General features: G+C 36.0%; 1 non-coding gene across 1 annotated transcript; it reads left to right on the forward strand.

Annotated features, from left to right (window-relative positions):
* The first annotated feature begins 14,534 nt into the window (after positions 1 to 14,534).
* LOC136056591 (U5 spliceosomal RNA) lies at positions 14,535 to 14,649 on the forward strand. The gene has a single exon (XR_010622959.1). It is a non-coding gene; the product is annotated as a U5 spliceosomal RNA (small nuclear RNA).
* The last annotated feature ends 369 nt before the right edge of the window (positions 14,650 to 15,018 follow it).

Here is a 15,018-nt window from a genome sequence, read left to right on the forward strand (position 1 = left end):
TTTGAACAAAGAGTCAGACAGTCTTGATATTTAAAAATTAATTATTAAATTAGCTGATGAAGAAAATTAATCCAAATTGACACAAATTTGAATGCTGTCAGATGGAGCAAAAAGGGCCCTAGGTGTATAAACAAGAGTTGGTAATAAATAACAATGTAGCAAGCCAAGGGGAAAATGTTTATGAAAGAAATTTGTGTTCAGTGCACTATCATTTGGCAGTCTCATTAATAATTTAGAAGAAGGTGTAAACATAACAGTCACGATTTTAGGGAATGTTATTTTACTACAAATGCCAATAAGGAGAGAGGAAAAAAATAAGAAGAGAAAATAAGAAAAATACTTCTGAGAGGAGTCAGCTTTTCAATGCCTCTCTGTCTAGGGCTAAACAAACATACTTTCTCTTCCTTAATATCTTTAGATCTTCTTCTATCTTAATTTCCTTGAGATCTGTATCATTCCTCAGAGTCATCTTTATGTTTTTTAACTGTTATTTTTTTCTCATTTAGCGACATTTATAATTGTTATTTTTCCCCACATAGTTTAAAAACTATGTAAGATAAGAGTTAGGAGATATATGCAAACTTATCCATCAATGCAATTTGTGTTCTGGATGATCAGAGAATGTCTTTTGGACAGATTGTTACATGCAGCTCAGGACAAATTTCTCTGGCAGTATGATCTTTGTCCACAGTAAAAGGTTTCCTGCAGTAACCAAAACTTTTGCGCAATTATCAAGATGGGTGATTGGAAGTCTTCTGACAGAAATGCCAAAGTCTGCTGCCAGAACATACAGCGTCATAAAAAGTCTTGTATATGACCCAGTAAACATAGAGGGCACTGAAATATTTTGACCTCATATTTGAACCAGGAAATCTGGGCAGCAGAGACAGTTCATGTCTTGATGAGTTTTCCAGAATGATTTTTGTTTAACAATCAAATAGCATTTACTGGAGGGAAACCTTCAATGACACCAGGTTCCTGAGGTCATCTGAGCTCCATATCTCTCAGCTATTCCTTAAAACAAAGGAATTCTGAATGGGATATTGATCAGATTTCAGATGAGGGCTGGGATGAAGAATCAGTGTAGAAAATCTTGATCCTTCTACCTAGTCACTTTAATAGCATCACCCATTTGTACTCCTATGTCAAGGCTTGCTTAAAAGCACGCTGAAGGCAGTGTGAATCCTATTAATGGTGGTAATTCTTTCTAGATGTGAACTGAAGTGAAGGGAGGGTTGAAAACTGTCTCTGGTTACTGTTTCAGCAATTGTGCTCTTAGGTGTTGAACATTCCTGCTTAATCTGATTATTATCTTAAAACAGCAAAATCTCTACCCTTCTAGAAGCTTTCTTCCTCTCAGAATCTCTGTTCCTACACTAATTGCATTTCTATACAAACATTAAGCTCATCTCTAAACTTCACTGCTTCTCTCTCTTACCTGACTGAAAATTGCTTTTCTGTCTGTGCTGATTTATTTTTCCCTTTCAGCTACAGAACTTACCTTACTTTCTGCTTCCGTGCTAGCACTTATTTTCTCCTTTTCCTTTTAATTATTTTCTGATCTTTCTGTGTACATCTTTACCTTCTCTCCTGCAAAATTTTCTCATCTCTTCTGCCCAGGTTCTTCAACTGGGTCCCACATTTTTACACTACAGCCTGCTGTGTTTTCCATGCTCAGGTGTGACTTTAATGCTGCTACTTTTTTGACTCACCAAACACTGCAGAAATATCAGTTTTCAACAGATAAACCTCCTGTGTCTCTGCATTTTCCTTCTCTCTCTCTCCTTCTCTCTGTATGTATACACACATACACACACACACACACACACACACACACGCACACACACACACACACATCAATTCCAAACAATACTTGGAATGCTTATGGGAAATCTCAAAGTAGTGGAGAATACTATGGTATTTTGATGGAATAGCTTTTTACTGAAGTGATTCAAGTCAAGCTGGTATGCATTAGGAAATACACTATAGTACTCTACCCTGATTTTGAGATGTGTTAGTCTAGGAATGAAGTAAATGCTTCTATAATCTTTTATATGTCAGATTTACACAAATCTACAATAACATAACTGTGTGTGTACATCCAGACTACAAAAAGGGTATTTGTAACACATCCTCCTTCTGAATAATATATACATTCTTTGTGTTTTGCAGTATTCAAGAATATTTATTTGACTATAAAATTATAAGCCCATTATTTTGGTACTTAAAAATCTTATTATAGATTAACCATTGATTTTACTGCTTCAGAATTAGAAGATCCTATTATACAAGCGAAGGGAGCAATCCTAAATCATTTTTTTGGTAAATGGATCAGAATGCCTGCTGAATAGTTTTTAACTTAGGCAGAAGTATGTCATATCTGATATTTTTCCTTAGTTGGCTTAAGATGAAGATTTAGTCACATTTGTTTATCTCCTGTCTTATATTTCAAGTTGCATATGAAAAGCATTGGAAATTCATGCCAGAACTTGAAAGCTTGGTGATAGTTACTCCCTGATGACAGTATTTGGTATCTCACTGGTAACAACTGTGGTCTTTTATTAGGCCTATGCTAGCACAAACCCAAGAAGGATGTGGAGCTGTTGGAGTGGGTCCATAGGGGAGTGATGAAGAAGATCAGAAGACTGGAGCATCTCTCCTATGGGGTAAGACTGAGGGGGTTTGACACTTGGGCTAGATGGTCTCAGAGGTCTCATACAGTCTTAATGATTTTATGATTCTGTGATTTCTATGAATTGGGCTTTTTTGACTTGTAGGTAGAAGACTCCAGAGAAACATAACTGCAGCCTTCCAGTACTTGAAGGAAGCTTATAAGCAGCAAAGGGGAGCAGCTTTATATAGTCTGATAGTGATAGGAGAAGGGGGAAGGGCTTTAAATTAAAAGAGATGTAGGTTAGATGTTAGGAAAATTTACTCAGAGTGCTGAGGCACTGGAACAGATTGCCCAGAGGAGTTGTGGATGCCCTATCCCTGGAGGCATTCAAGACAAGGTTGGATGGCACCCTGAGCATCCCAATTTAGTGGTGGGCAACCCACCTGGCACATCACCAGACTTCACTCATGAGTGGGAACTGCTGTTCTGCTTGGTCTTAATCTTGCTCAACTCTGAGAATAATAGGCTCAGGAGTGTCAAGAGCCAACAAGGATAAATTCTAAATTCTTGTATCAATGTTTTTCCATCACTAGGGTATCCTCACCTTGCATTATGCTGGTTAATGGAAAGTTGACTATAACAGTGCCTTTACTTTTATTGTTAGAATAAGAATTTATATCTCTACAAGCTTTTTGCTGGGGATCTTTGAAGTCATCAGAAACCTGTTCCAGTGAAATAGGGAGACTGGGAGAATGAATTACTGAGCATGTTAGTATTCTGATAAAGAAAATATGGTAAGGCAGTGACAGAATCAATAAGAGAACCTGTGAACGTTGGTCACCTTTCCTAACTATTTGAAACAGTCCAGGAAAGGTGAAATATTGTGCTTTATGGAACAAGTTAATACCAAGCTTTATGTGTTTAGAACATTTTAGGCAGTGTTGCCTGACACAGCAGGAAATTGCATTCAATGGTTTTGGAGGTCCCTACCAAAATTTCCTTATGACAAGTCATTCTATTATTACCCCCTAAAGACTTTCTTACATCTTTCTCTGAAGCTTCCAAGAGTTAATTTGGAGATAGGACATTGAACTAAATGGATCACTAGTTTGATCTATTGTGTCAATTCCTACGTCTTAGAGATGCAAACAGTACATAGGGCATAGGTTTTCCTTACAGTACACAAAGTCAATTGTAAGTATATGATCTAATATAACACCATTTTGTGGCTTTTCAAGAACTGAGGCTGAAGTTTACTTTGTAGAATAAAATTTAATGTAAACTGTAAATGCTGTTGGCCACGTGACATCTCTGTATTCTTCCATGGACAGAAGTCATTTTCTTCTGTGCCTACATTTGATTTCAATTAAAAGAAGACAGCTTGCTTAATCTATCCTAAAAGTTGATATGGTGTATACCTGAGTGAACTGGCCAATTTCCCTTATAAATTATGTATAAAATCCACAACTGCATTCTCTCTCAGAAACTCAGAGGAAAATTCAATTTCTCTTTTAGCTTATATTCTTTCATGGTTCTTGGGATATTCATTTCATATTTTCTGCTCATTTTTATAAATGTCTTATTTATTCAAGCTCTTCATAGAGGAAAGTAATGCCATGCATTGCTGATTTTATTTCTTTCGACAGTTTACAATATCTCTTCAGAACTTAACATGTTAATTGATTTTAAAATTTCTATAAATTTTAGCCATGCTTTTGGATCGTACATAATGATGCCAGGGAGACTTTATGAAATGTCTTCTATAGCTCCACTGGACGTTATTTAGATGTGATAGCTTATCGTTTCCTTCTTTCGTTCTAACAGAGATGTAAGGGAAATAAACTGACCAGACTCCTGCCTAGGGGCATTACTAAGGACTGGTGTGTGAACTCTTCCTTTCTTTTTTCTTTTTTCTTTTTCTTTCTTTTTTCTTTTTCTTTCTTTTTTCTTTTTTTTTTTTTCTTTTTTCTTTTTTTATCTCTAAGCTTACTTTCTGAGGCATTTCTTGAGACAAGACTCTGACTCGTCTAGGAGGAGTGGTTGGTGTCCTCATGTGGCCGCCGGCTTTGTGGAAAGTTTTACATTTGGAAAAATTTCTTTGGAGCTGTTTGCCTTTGAAAGGGAGTGCTCAGGAGCATTTACTGGCAGACCTGGCCTGTGACCAAATCACTGACACGGGAGACTGGGCTATAATACCATCCTGCGAAGGCAAAATACAATTCGGTGTCTCTCTGCTCCCTCTTATATACAGGCAAGGCCCGGAAGATGGGAACAAAGGGATTGCTGCTGAGGTTCACAAACCAGAAGCTGCCACCCCAAAGAGAGATGGCCACTTTGGACTTGTCGTTAAGAAAGATGTCGTTGTCAACCAAACACCACAACTTCCATCGACCCAGCACTACTGAAGATTAGTGTCTGAACTAGGAATCCTGGTGGTGACTTCATCTCTTTTGCTTTCTACAAAGACTCCTTGCTTTTATTTCCTATGGTTTCTATCGCCCATCTTTGTTTTCCCATCTCCCTAAGCAAATGGGATTTATAATAATCTGGTCAGGATAACATTTTACCCATTGTGTCTTAATCTCTCTGTCAGGTACACATATCTCAAAATAACCTCCTCTCCTTCCTATTAATTGGAGCAAGACAACTGGAGCATAGGGACAAATTTCAGTAAGTGATATCAATTCTATATTTTTACTCATAAAAAAGGGCATCTGTTCATGGATATTGCCTACCATGACAATTATTTCTTTCTGCTCTACTCTGGGCTTCCAGTTCCAAATACCTAATATTGAACTCCATAATCCACATATCCCAGGTAATATAGATACTGTGTATCTAGTAATAAAATACATTTCTGTGAGCTTTACTTATCATCTTTTCTGTACATAAATGCTAACAAAACACTGAATGCTCAGTGTCTCTTTCTATCATGCAAAGGTCTTGAAGTAAAAATTAGAAAGGATTCAATGAGAGCTAGCTCATCCTGAGTTATTACAAACCCTCCATTCCCATTACAGAAGTTTATCTGAGTCATTACAGGTATTATGTTTGACTGGAAGCACTGTTGACAACCTAGAGTAAAGGTCTGTGAATGAGTGAGGAAACAAAAAGGGTTTTGAATGTTTTCATCAAGGTAATCTTCTCTTTTGTAAACATTTTTCTTTTTTTCCTTTTAGGATGTCTTCAGTATTTGCATGTGGTATTTTCATCCATGTGTATGTCAACAAATAAAACAAAACATCTACCTGTTAAAATCCAACACAGCAAAGACAAAAAGTAATATGACATGGTTTTTACCTTACTTTCACCTTAGGATGAAGGGGAATAGCATAAAGGTGAGAGGAGAGGGTCAGGTCAGACACAAGAACAGGCTCCCCAGGGCTGTAGTCATGACACAAAGCCTGCTAAAGTTCAAGAAGTGTTTGGAAAGCAGTATTGTAAATGTCTTTTGATTCTTGGTTGGTCCTCTGTGGAACCAGGTGTTGGACACTTTATCCTTATGGGTCTTTTCCAATTCAGGATATCCATCATTTTATGATGGTCTTACAGATCTTGCTGTTTAAGCAAAAAAGATTACAGGCAATTACTTGAAGCTTGACAATGTAGTGATCTCTCTGTTTATTTTTTTAAAACATTATTTTAGGATGATTTTTTAATTTATTTGGTGTTTGATAATCACAGTTTGCATCTACAGGTTCTTCTGTATTAATGAAGAGAATTCTCACCTTTTTCTATAAAGTATATGTATAAATCATCCACTCAGAGCCATATAAACCTATTACATGGTCTGTCTGCACCATATATATTCCATCAGGATATTTAAGTTCTTTATTTGTATTATATTATTTAACATTCTTTTCCTCTATTTTCCTTTCCCCAGATGAATGCAGAAAGTTAAGCAAGTTTTGATATGTGCTTTCAATACAAAAATGTAGTTTCTAAGTAGAGAAAAAGGAAGGTAACTTCTTCTCTAAAAAATATTTCCAGATTAGCTAAGGCTCTATTTTATCCCTAGGCTCTGTATTGTCTCTAATATCTACCTGCTGATGTTGAGTCACAGGATGACCCTTGATATTCTTATATCATGGATTTTCTCTCTCCATTTCTTCCTTGTTGATCTAGGAAATTGCTGAATGCTAGGCTCCTCACTGTCCATAAATATCATCAATCATACTGCATGATTGTGGAGTCATTATTGGCTTGGTTTCTTGGGTTTCGATACCTTTTAGAATAGAAGCACAGAATTTAAATGACTTATTTATTTATAATTCTTCTTCGATTATTACCTGCCCAACTATGCATGTGTAACTAATTTATGGGATTCTTTTCGAGACATCACAGTTGTGCTGTGCATGGTAGTGCAGAAATTTGTTCTAGCTTTCCACCATTGCTTTGTACTGGACATTTCTTAACTTTATGGAGTTCTTTTTTTTTTTTCTTCTCATTTTGTAATGGTCACAAAAAGTTGTTTTAATGAACTGTGTCCACTCATGCATAGTTTTCTTTTTATTGTTCAGAAATAAAAATGTTGCACAGATAACTTTCCTTTTGATTATGTGCCACTATTCATCTGTGAAATTTTAGAGTACATTTAGAGTAAATATAGTTAATGGGAAGAATAAAATTCCTTGTGGACTTCCTGAAATTTCACTGACTTTCTATATTTATGCGATGATACAGTTTCTCTGGAATAGGTGTTTGTATTTAGTAGTGGGAAAAGAAAAGTATATGGCAAGGAGTGTGTAGCAATGTTCATGTCATTCAATTCCCAGTGGAGAATAAAAAACAAACAAACAAACAAATCCACCCAGTAAATGATCAAACTAGGATAAACGACACTGTAATTCCTCTGGAGTTTTATATGTAACCTTCTCTCTAGGTCTCATTTAGTTTATTCTCACTTGTCAGTGCACTTCTTGTGGGACAGCATTTTTTATGGTAAGTGAAATTTCAGCTGTTTTTGAAAGTCAGTTTTGAATTGTAGTGCTAAAATCTCTGGAGAAGGTGTGAAAAAAAATAGTGAGATATGCTGGCTGATGTCAGAACCACAGATTATTACTGTAAGTATTGACAAATGACCAACCCAGATTGTAAAAGGAATACGATTTTTAATTTATAGTATTTTGACACAGTGTTGTAGCAGTAATATACTAATCATAGCAACCATATGTGAATAAATAAAACATCAACAAATACTTTCACTTAAGGCACTTTGAAATATTTTCTTGAATCTTGTGTATTTGGTTTGGATATTATTTTAAGAAGGGTAATAGAAATGGTAATGGGAATGTGTTGTGTTTTACCTTGATACGCTGAAACACAGAGATATATATGGAAACCAGATGCACTTCTGAACTTGAGAATGTCAGGTTTCTGGAAGACCTACTAAGTTTGTTGAGCTACTATAATGCTACCACACTGTGTCTTGAGCTGCTGACTGAGGAAAGCTGAAAGTATGTCTGAAGTAAGTGCAGCAGAAATAAATTTTGAAATGGAAACAAACACATGAAGATTACCTTAGACCCTGTCTTTAGCTGTAAAAATCTGGTTTCTGTCTTCAATTTCATCTTTGTTTTTAACATTTCCTGTTTCTTTCTTGTAGTGGTTGACTTTCACAGCTGACTAGAATAGTAATAATATTTATTATTTCATAGGTATGGAAGTAAACTATATTCTCTCCAGCATCATAGGATGATAGCTTGTACTGAAGTATCATGATCTACGCCTTGTCAGTACAGCAGGGAGACTTATAACCACAAGAACACATCTAAACATGCAGCTCTTATACTTCTGGAGATGTTTTTGTTTTATTTTGTTTTGTTTGATCCTTTGGAGTCTAACTACTCTGCAGTTAATTCCACATGCACTTCTCTGTGGGACATTCATAATATCAAAACATTTCAGATTGAGCATGACTGTGGAGAATTGTGGTACAGCAGACAGAATTTAAATTTGCACTGGAAAGATTGTAGTAACGATCAACATCCTTCTACTCTTCATGTATGTGACTGTGTAACCAAATTAGACCTCTGCTCCTCTGGGACCAATGCACCAAACTTACACCACTGCCAAAGGCTGATGACCCTTCCTACAGTTCTCCCAGTTAGCCCAGCTGTGTTCTGTCACAGGGGATAGAAAAAAAAGTATATCTAATATTATGGGAACAGAAAACTCAGACCTGGCTTTCCTTCCATTAGCACTGGAATAATCAGTGACAACAAAATAAGGGATAAGGATACTCGGACTGCACAAGGTGAGACAAGTTGGCTGTGTTTGTTGTAGTACACATGTGCCTGGACACTGAAACATAATTATACTACTAAATTACTGCAGTGCTTTCTGACATGAATGAGGCTTCTTTTAGCTTTCAGTCTCTCAGCTGTTAAGGTAAGAGATAAAGTCCACCAGCATAAGGACATATTGTTCTCTCCCATTTGATTTCAAAGTTCAGTAACAATTAATTTATCAATACAGATGTTTCCTTTGGTCCATGTGACATCTGGAGCTGATTTCAAACCAGGAAGTACTTCTCAGACCTGTGTTTAAGTCTATCTGATGCCACAGTGTGATGGATGGAAAAAAGCTACTCAGGCATCCACTCTCCATTTTTAATCCATTTTATTATGCACACAGCAACAAGCATGATACCAGTCACAAAATTTATGAATCCTTCACAACTGGAACAGCTGAATATTAGTAGAAGGCTTTGGGCCAGAAAGTGGAACCTTTGCTCCAGGACAATAGCCCAGAGCGGAGTAAAGGGTGATATTTAACTCCAAGGGCAATGCACTCAGTCTATGTCAATTCCAAAAGTTCCTGGGAGATCATTTTCCCTTCTTAGGGATGGCTCTCTCAATGACCAGAATGTCTCCTATTGCATAATCATAACAATATTCAAAAATGAAATAAAAAAATATTGGGCAAGTATAAGACAGCGTGCTTATGAAAAAAAAATGGAATAGAGAAGCAGAATGAAGTCAGGAATTGCAGAATGTCTCCTTTTAATGATTAAAACACGATAGCAATGTAATAGGCAGAGGTCTCAAATGAGACTCTGTCAGAGCTACTGTGGAAGAAAAAAAGAGTGAAGCATTTGTTCTAATTGGTACACGGCTGCGTATCTTGGAGGTCTGCATGTGTTACAGTGGAGATATTTGCACCGGAAAGCCAGTAACCTGACTGTAACCAAATGCATATATCTTTTCCAGCTGCCTTGGATGTTCTGGTCAGATACTGCACATTATGTTGGAGTTGTGAAGCTTTCCCTGACAGGTACGTCATGCCAATTGGATTTCATTTTTGCAGACAAGTACCTCACCTTTTGCAATAGCTTCCTCTACTGAGAATTCAAATGAAACCGAGCTTACTCCTTCTAATGGAAGGAAACTGGGAAGACACACTGAATAAACGTAGAGCCACTCATTACAGAAGTACTGACCTTGCTCGTCTGGAGCAGGCTGACATTGTGGCATGCTGCATGCAAGATTTTGTGCTCACTGAGAAGAGCAGGAACATGCAGGAGGAATATCTTATCTCCTCCATGCAGGCTCGTAGGTATGGGATTTAAAGTAAATTCTTTAAAGAGAAGCATGTAAAACTTTTTTTTTTTATTTAAAGAATTCTAGTTAAAACTACTACCAGATATTTTGTTCCAAAGATCTCATTTGTATCCCACTTCAATTCAGCAAAGAACACACAGCTTGTCAATCCCCATGCTCATCCCATCCCATAGGACCCAGAGGATGCTACTGAATTGACTTCATGGCCACTTTGGGAACAAGAAACATTTCAGAAGCAGAATAATGGCAAAATGATCGTGAAACTGATGATGAAGAACCATCCTGATGAATATAAAGCACCCATAAGACAGCATGCTGGGTAAACACACTTACTAAAAGTTGATGGAGGACACCAGCAGATATTGGCAGTAATCTGAATATGCTGTTTTCAAGAGTCAGTTTTGATTTTCCTTTCTTTAAGTTTTCTTTTTATATTTTTTTCCTTTTTTTTTTCTTTTTTCTTTTTATGTCAGGACCATGATTTTTCTTTATAGCCTGACTCACATTAAGCTCCTAGAAATGGTAATGCTGCTTTTCTGTTGGGAAAGAAAAACTGTGCTTATCTACCAAGACAGTTAAGGCTGCTGCAGCTGACAGTGCTCTGTATGAGTAACATTTACTGCTACAACCAGGACCATATGCTAACCTTCGTCATAGGATAATGTTTCACACAACACCAGTATTTACATTGTGTACATACCTTTCCAGATAATTTCTACTTGATGTGAGTATTCATTGCTTTTCAGTGGTTAATAGGGGTTGTTAAATGATGGTCACAGAATTCTGCTTCTAAGAAAAGGAATGCTTCCTTATGATTTATCATAATTTCTACTTATCTGCCTGAATAGGAGATAGAAAGAAGCACAAGAGTTTGTATACTTATTCAAACAGTTCTTAAAGGAGAGACTGAGTGATATAGCCAGACATTGGCACTGTGAGGGAAAAGAATTAGACACTGTTTTCACTGTAACTGTTAATTCTCACCATCCAAGCAACAGTGGTTAAGTCAACTTACATCTGTTGAAGGGTGTTTTGGGATAAGGCTGTCCATGCAGCTAGCAGGGATATTCTGATTCTTTGTAAGTTATTACTCTGCAGTGACTGGTTTGTGTATCAGAATCTCTATCACATTAAGGCAGAATAAATTCCCAAATAGAAGTTGTGGAGTGTGCTGAATGGAAAGGTATGGATATAAAAGTGTGGGAGATTGCAGTTCAAGTTTTCCATTGAAGCACAAGTTTGATGAAGCTGGGGTTTGTATTGCTTTTGGGCATCTGTCAGAGAGGGAAGTGAAAGCCTTATGGAGCACTGGAGCATGTTATTGGTAGTGTTGTAGGCAATACGCCAGTGGAAAGAATTTCACAAGCTGCTTTTACACCCTTTTAACATGTTCATCTGGATGGGGTGTGTTTTGTCTTATCTGAAAGAAGGGAAGGGAAGGGGTTGCTAGATGTTCCTATCAATGGAAAAAGCTACCAAAAGTCAGAACATCAACTTTTGAACTTCTTGATCTCTCTGAATTGCAATCCTCATATTGTAAGTGTATAAGTCTTGTTGAAGACAAGTTGGCATCGTTTAGTATAACATGACTAATGATGTGAAATACTGCAATCATTTGTCTTCCTTCAAAAGACATCAGTGAGAAGGACAAGCTGAATGAAAAGCAATGCTAACTTGTCCTGGAAATGTTGATCATCCTAAAATATTTTAATAAATATGCATCTAAACTAGTTCTCTTGCTTTCTGAAACCAAAATAATCTTCCTCTGTAGGAAATAAATGTAATCCCAGAAATTTCTATCAAACAGAAAATAATTTATCTGATTGATGCTCATTCCTACTCCCTTTACTAGAATGTACCATCTTACACTTTAAGAAATGTCACTACTTTTCCTTGCAAGTTACACTGAAATTTTCTTTTCTCAGAAAATAAGGTAAAAAGTAATAATTTTAATTGAAAGGTTACCAACAGAAATATATAGATATATGGAACTGTGAATTTAATAGGTACTGTCATCTCTTAAGTGCAGACCAGAGTGTTAAAATTTTGGAGATATGAGAAACTTGGAATGTTAATTGCTGGAAAGAATGTTATTAATAATATAACAGACCATGATCGTAATGAAGCTTTGATTACACATAAATGTCCAAACACACTGTAAAGGGCAGTTATGCTCTTGGATATACTATCATTCAAGAGTGATATAAAATTGAGGTGCTGACTGAATATGAGCTTGATGATATTATAGTACTTATACAGTAGTATGGATGTTGATGTTTTCTTGGATCATTTAAATGACATTAATTACCCTGTTTCTCAAATCTCTGTGTAATTACAAAATGGTGTGATGTCTTTAATTTTTTTCCTAGGCTGTGCTAAAGCATGGATGGTACACCCACTAAACTTTGATCGATTATTTCCTAAATAAGGTAGGCTGAAAATAACTGATAGTTGAGGAGAAATTTAATAGTGGGTGTTAACTTTGGGACATAAATATTAAGAGAAACTCTAATTTTGCTAAAGAGTTTGTGTGTGACTTTGAGAAAGTAACACTTAAGAGACCTTTTTAAGATGGAGTTTTAGCTTGGAAATAACTCAGAAGTCATTCTGGCAGTCTAATGCATGGAAAATGAGGGGATGCTGTTCAAGTATGGGACTAGACCAGATGTCCTTCAGTGGTCCCACCCCATCAAAATTACTCTGCAGTTCTGTGATGCTGAACCTGCAGACTGTCCCCTTATCTTAGCCCATCTGGAGCCATGCAGCAGTTCAGAAGGGCCAGCCACCTCCCTTGTGGGAAGCCAGATGGAAAGTGCTGATGGTTTACAGTGAAGAAGCAAACTTTTCTCTGCAACATCTCACTTTGTCATTGCCACTTTTAGTAAAATTAATTTCCTTACAAACCTGATTCTTTTGCTGAAATCCAGGAAGAAATGAAATGTTAGGTAACTGCTAGTGAACAATGGAGTTGATACTGTTGCTGATTCATGCTGTTCTTCATAAATGTTATGGAAAGACACTATTTGTTTAATCTAATTTCTTCACCGTGGAGAATACTGTCTTACTTTCAGAAGCCTTAATATTGTGTTGAATTTGACTCTGAGTGTAATGTCCTTCTTATAGCTAAAAGGGGGACATACCATTTACCTTCTATAGATGCATACAGTGAATTCTGATTTATTTATTTTTATGTTCATTTATCTGTAGTCTTTAAATGCAATCTGAGTTGATATAAAATTATGAAAGAATGATTTTGAGATTGTGAAAATAAAAAAATCTCTCATAATATGTAGAGAAGTTATGCTATTTAAGATTTTCTCTTGTATTTATTTATTTATCTATTTGTTCCCCAGAAAGCATCTCCTCCTGTTCTTTCTTTTCCTGCTGGGTGTGAATAGTACCTTGCTGCCTACCATTGTTAAGTCTCTGTAGAAAAAAAGGTAATTAATATTTTAGAAGGCTTCCTTGTAAAATAAAGGTTAAATCAAGAAAAAAAATCCCAAACACAAAATATAAATAAATTATGAATTTTGTTCTGGAAAACTTAGCATCACATTAATTTAAAGCCAGTATTGTAGCTTTTTAAAGTTACATCTGAGAAATTCCAAGGAATACACCTGTCTCAACAAACTTGTCTGTATTACAGGAAGAATTTTTATTCTTTCTAATAAATTGCTAGCATTCCTATATTATTATCTAATCACTACTACAGTTATAACTAACAGCATTTGGCTTTACTATTTTGATGTTCTCTCTATGATGGAAAAGAAAATGAAACTTGAAACAAGCTATAAGCTTGATGTAATAGAGAAAGGGATACACCCAGAGAGGTGGTACAGCCAAAGCTGTAAATTAGGGAATTACCTTCGCTCTAACACCTTAGGAACCAATACTGAAGCAAAACAATTCAATGACAACCCACAGAACTAAGCCCAAGAAACCCATTATACATGGTGAGAGACAAGCTTCCTAGAAAACTGAATCACAGAAACATAGAATGAATATGATCAGGGAGGATGTTGGGAAGTAAATATCACCTATAAAAATAAAATGTATTTCAAGTATGGGATACATTAAGAAAGGAAGCTAGTTTTTGCTCTACACAAACTGTTGAATTCAGTGCATGCATCTTTCTTGTTTTGTGACCTGAACAGTGCTTGTTCAGTGGTCCTGTTAAGCTGAGCATGGCTCAAGAAGTGAGTTCAAGGAAAGTCCAATAATTTTATAACTGTATTTCCATTCATGTACTTATTTTGTAATGAAATCTAGAAGTCTAGTGGTTGGGTTTAGGAGTTCTGAGCTAACTTCATACAAAGTGCAATGTTGTTATGGTTTTGTGTATGATTGTATAATGGTTAGTACTCTGGTTTCTCTCCAGATTGTATAAATCTTTCACCTTTTATTAAAGATTTCTGTGGAGAGGAACAAGCACGAGTATTGTGAAATTTTTTGAGGCTCCGTTTTGGCGGAGCTATCCCTTCTTTAACTCCCAATAGACCACATGATGTTATGATGTGGAATATCAATAATACAACAAAAATCATAAAACCATAACAAATATATGTGTGCTCACCTAACTTTAGTAGCTCTATTTGAAAAGTGAGCCATCTTATTCAATAAATTAAAGAAAAAATAATAATACAAATGTTTTTATTTGTTGTTTGTTTTTGTTTTGTTTTTTAAATCAAATCCTCACAAAGTGCAATAGTAAAGAAAGTTTTATTCACATGGACATTATGAACATAAATTCCATACAAATATTTGTTCATAAAAGTTAAAGAAAAAAAAACCCACATTTTTATATATTTATTTGTTTGTTTTCTCCTTTGCAAATAGAATTTA

This window comes from Cyrtonyx montezumae, unplaced genomic scaffold, assembly GCF_038088225.1.
Source record: "Cyrtonyx montezumae isolate F1298 unplaced genomic scaffold, pur_monq_1.0 scaffold_54, whole genome shotgun sequence".
NCBI lineage: Eukaryota > Metazoa > Chordata > Aves > Galliformes > Odontophoridae > Cyrtonyx > Cyrtonyx montezumae.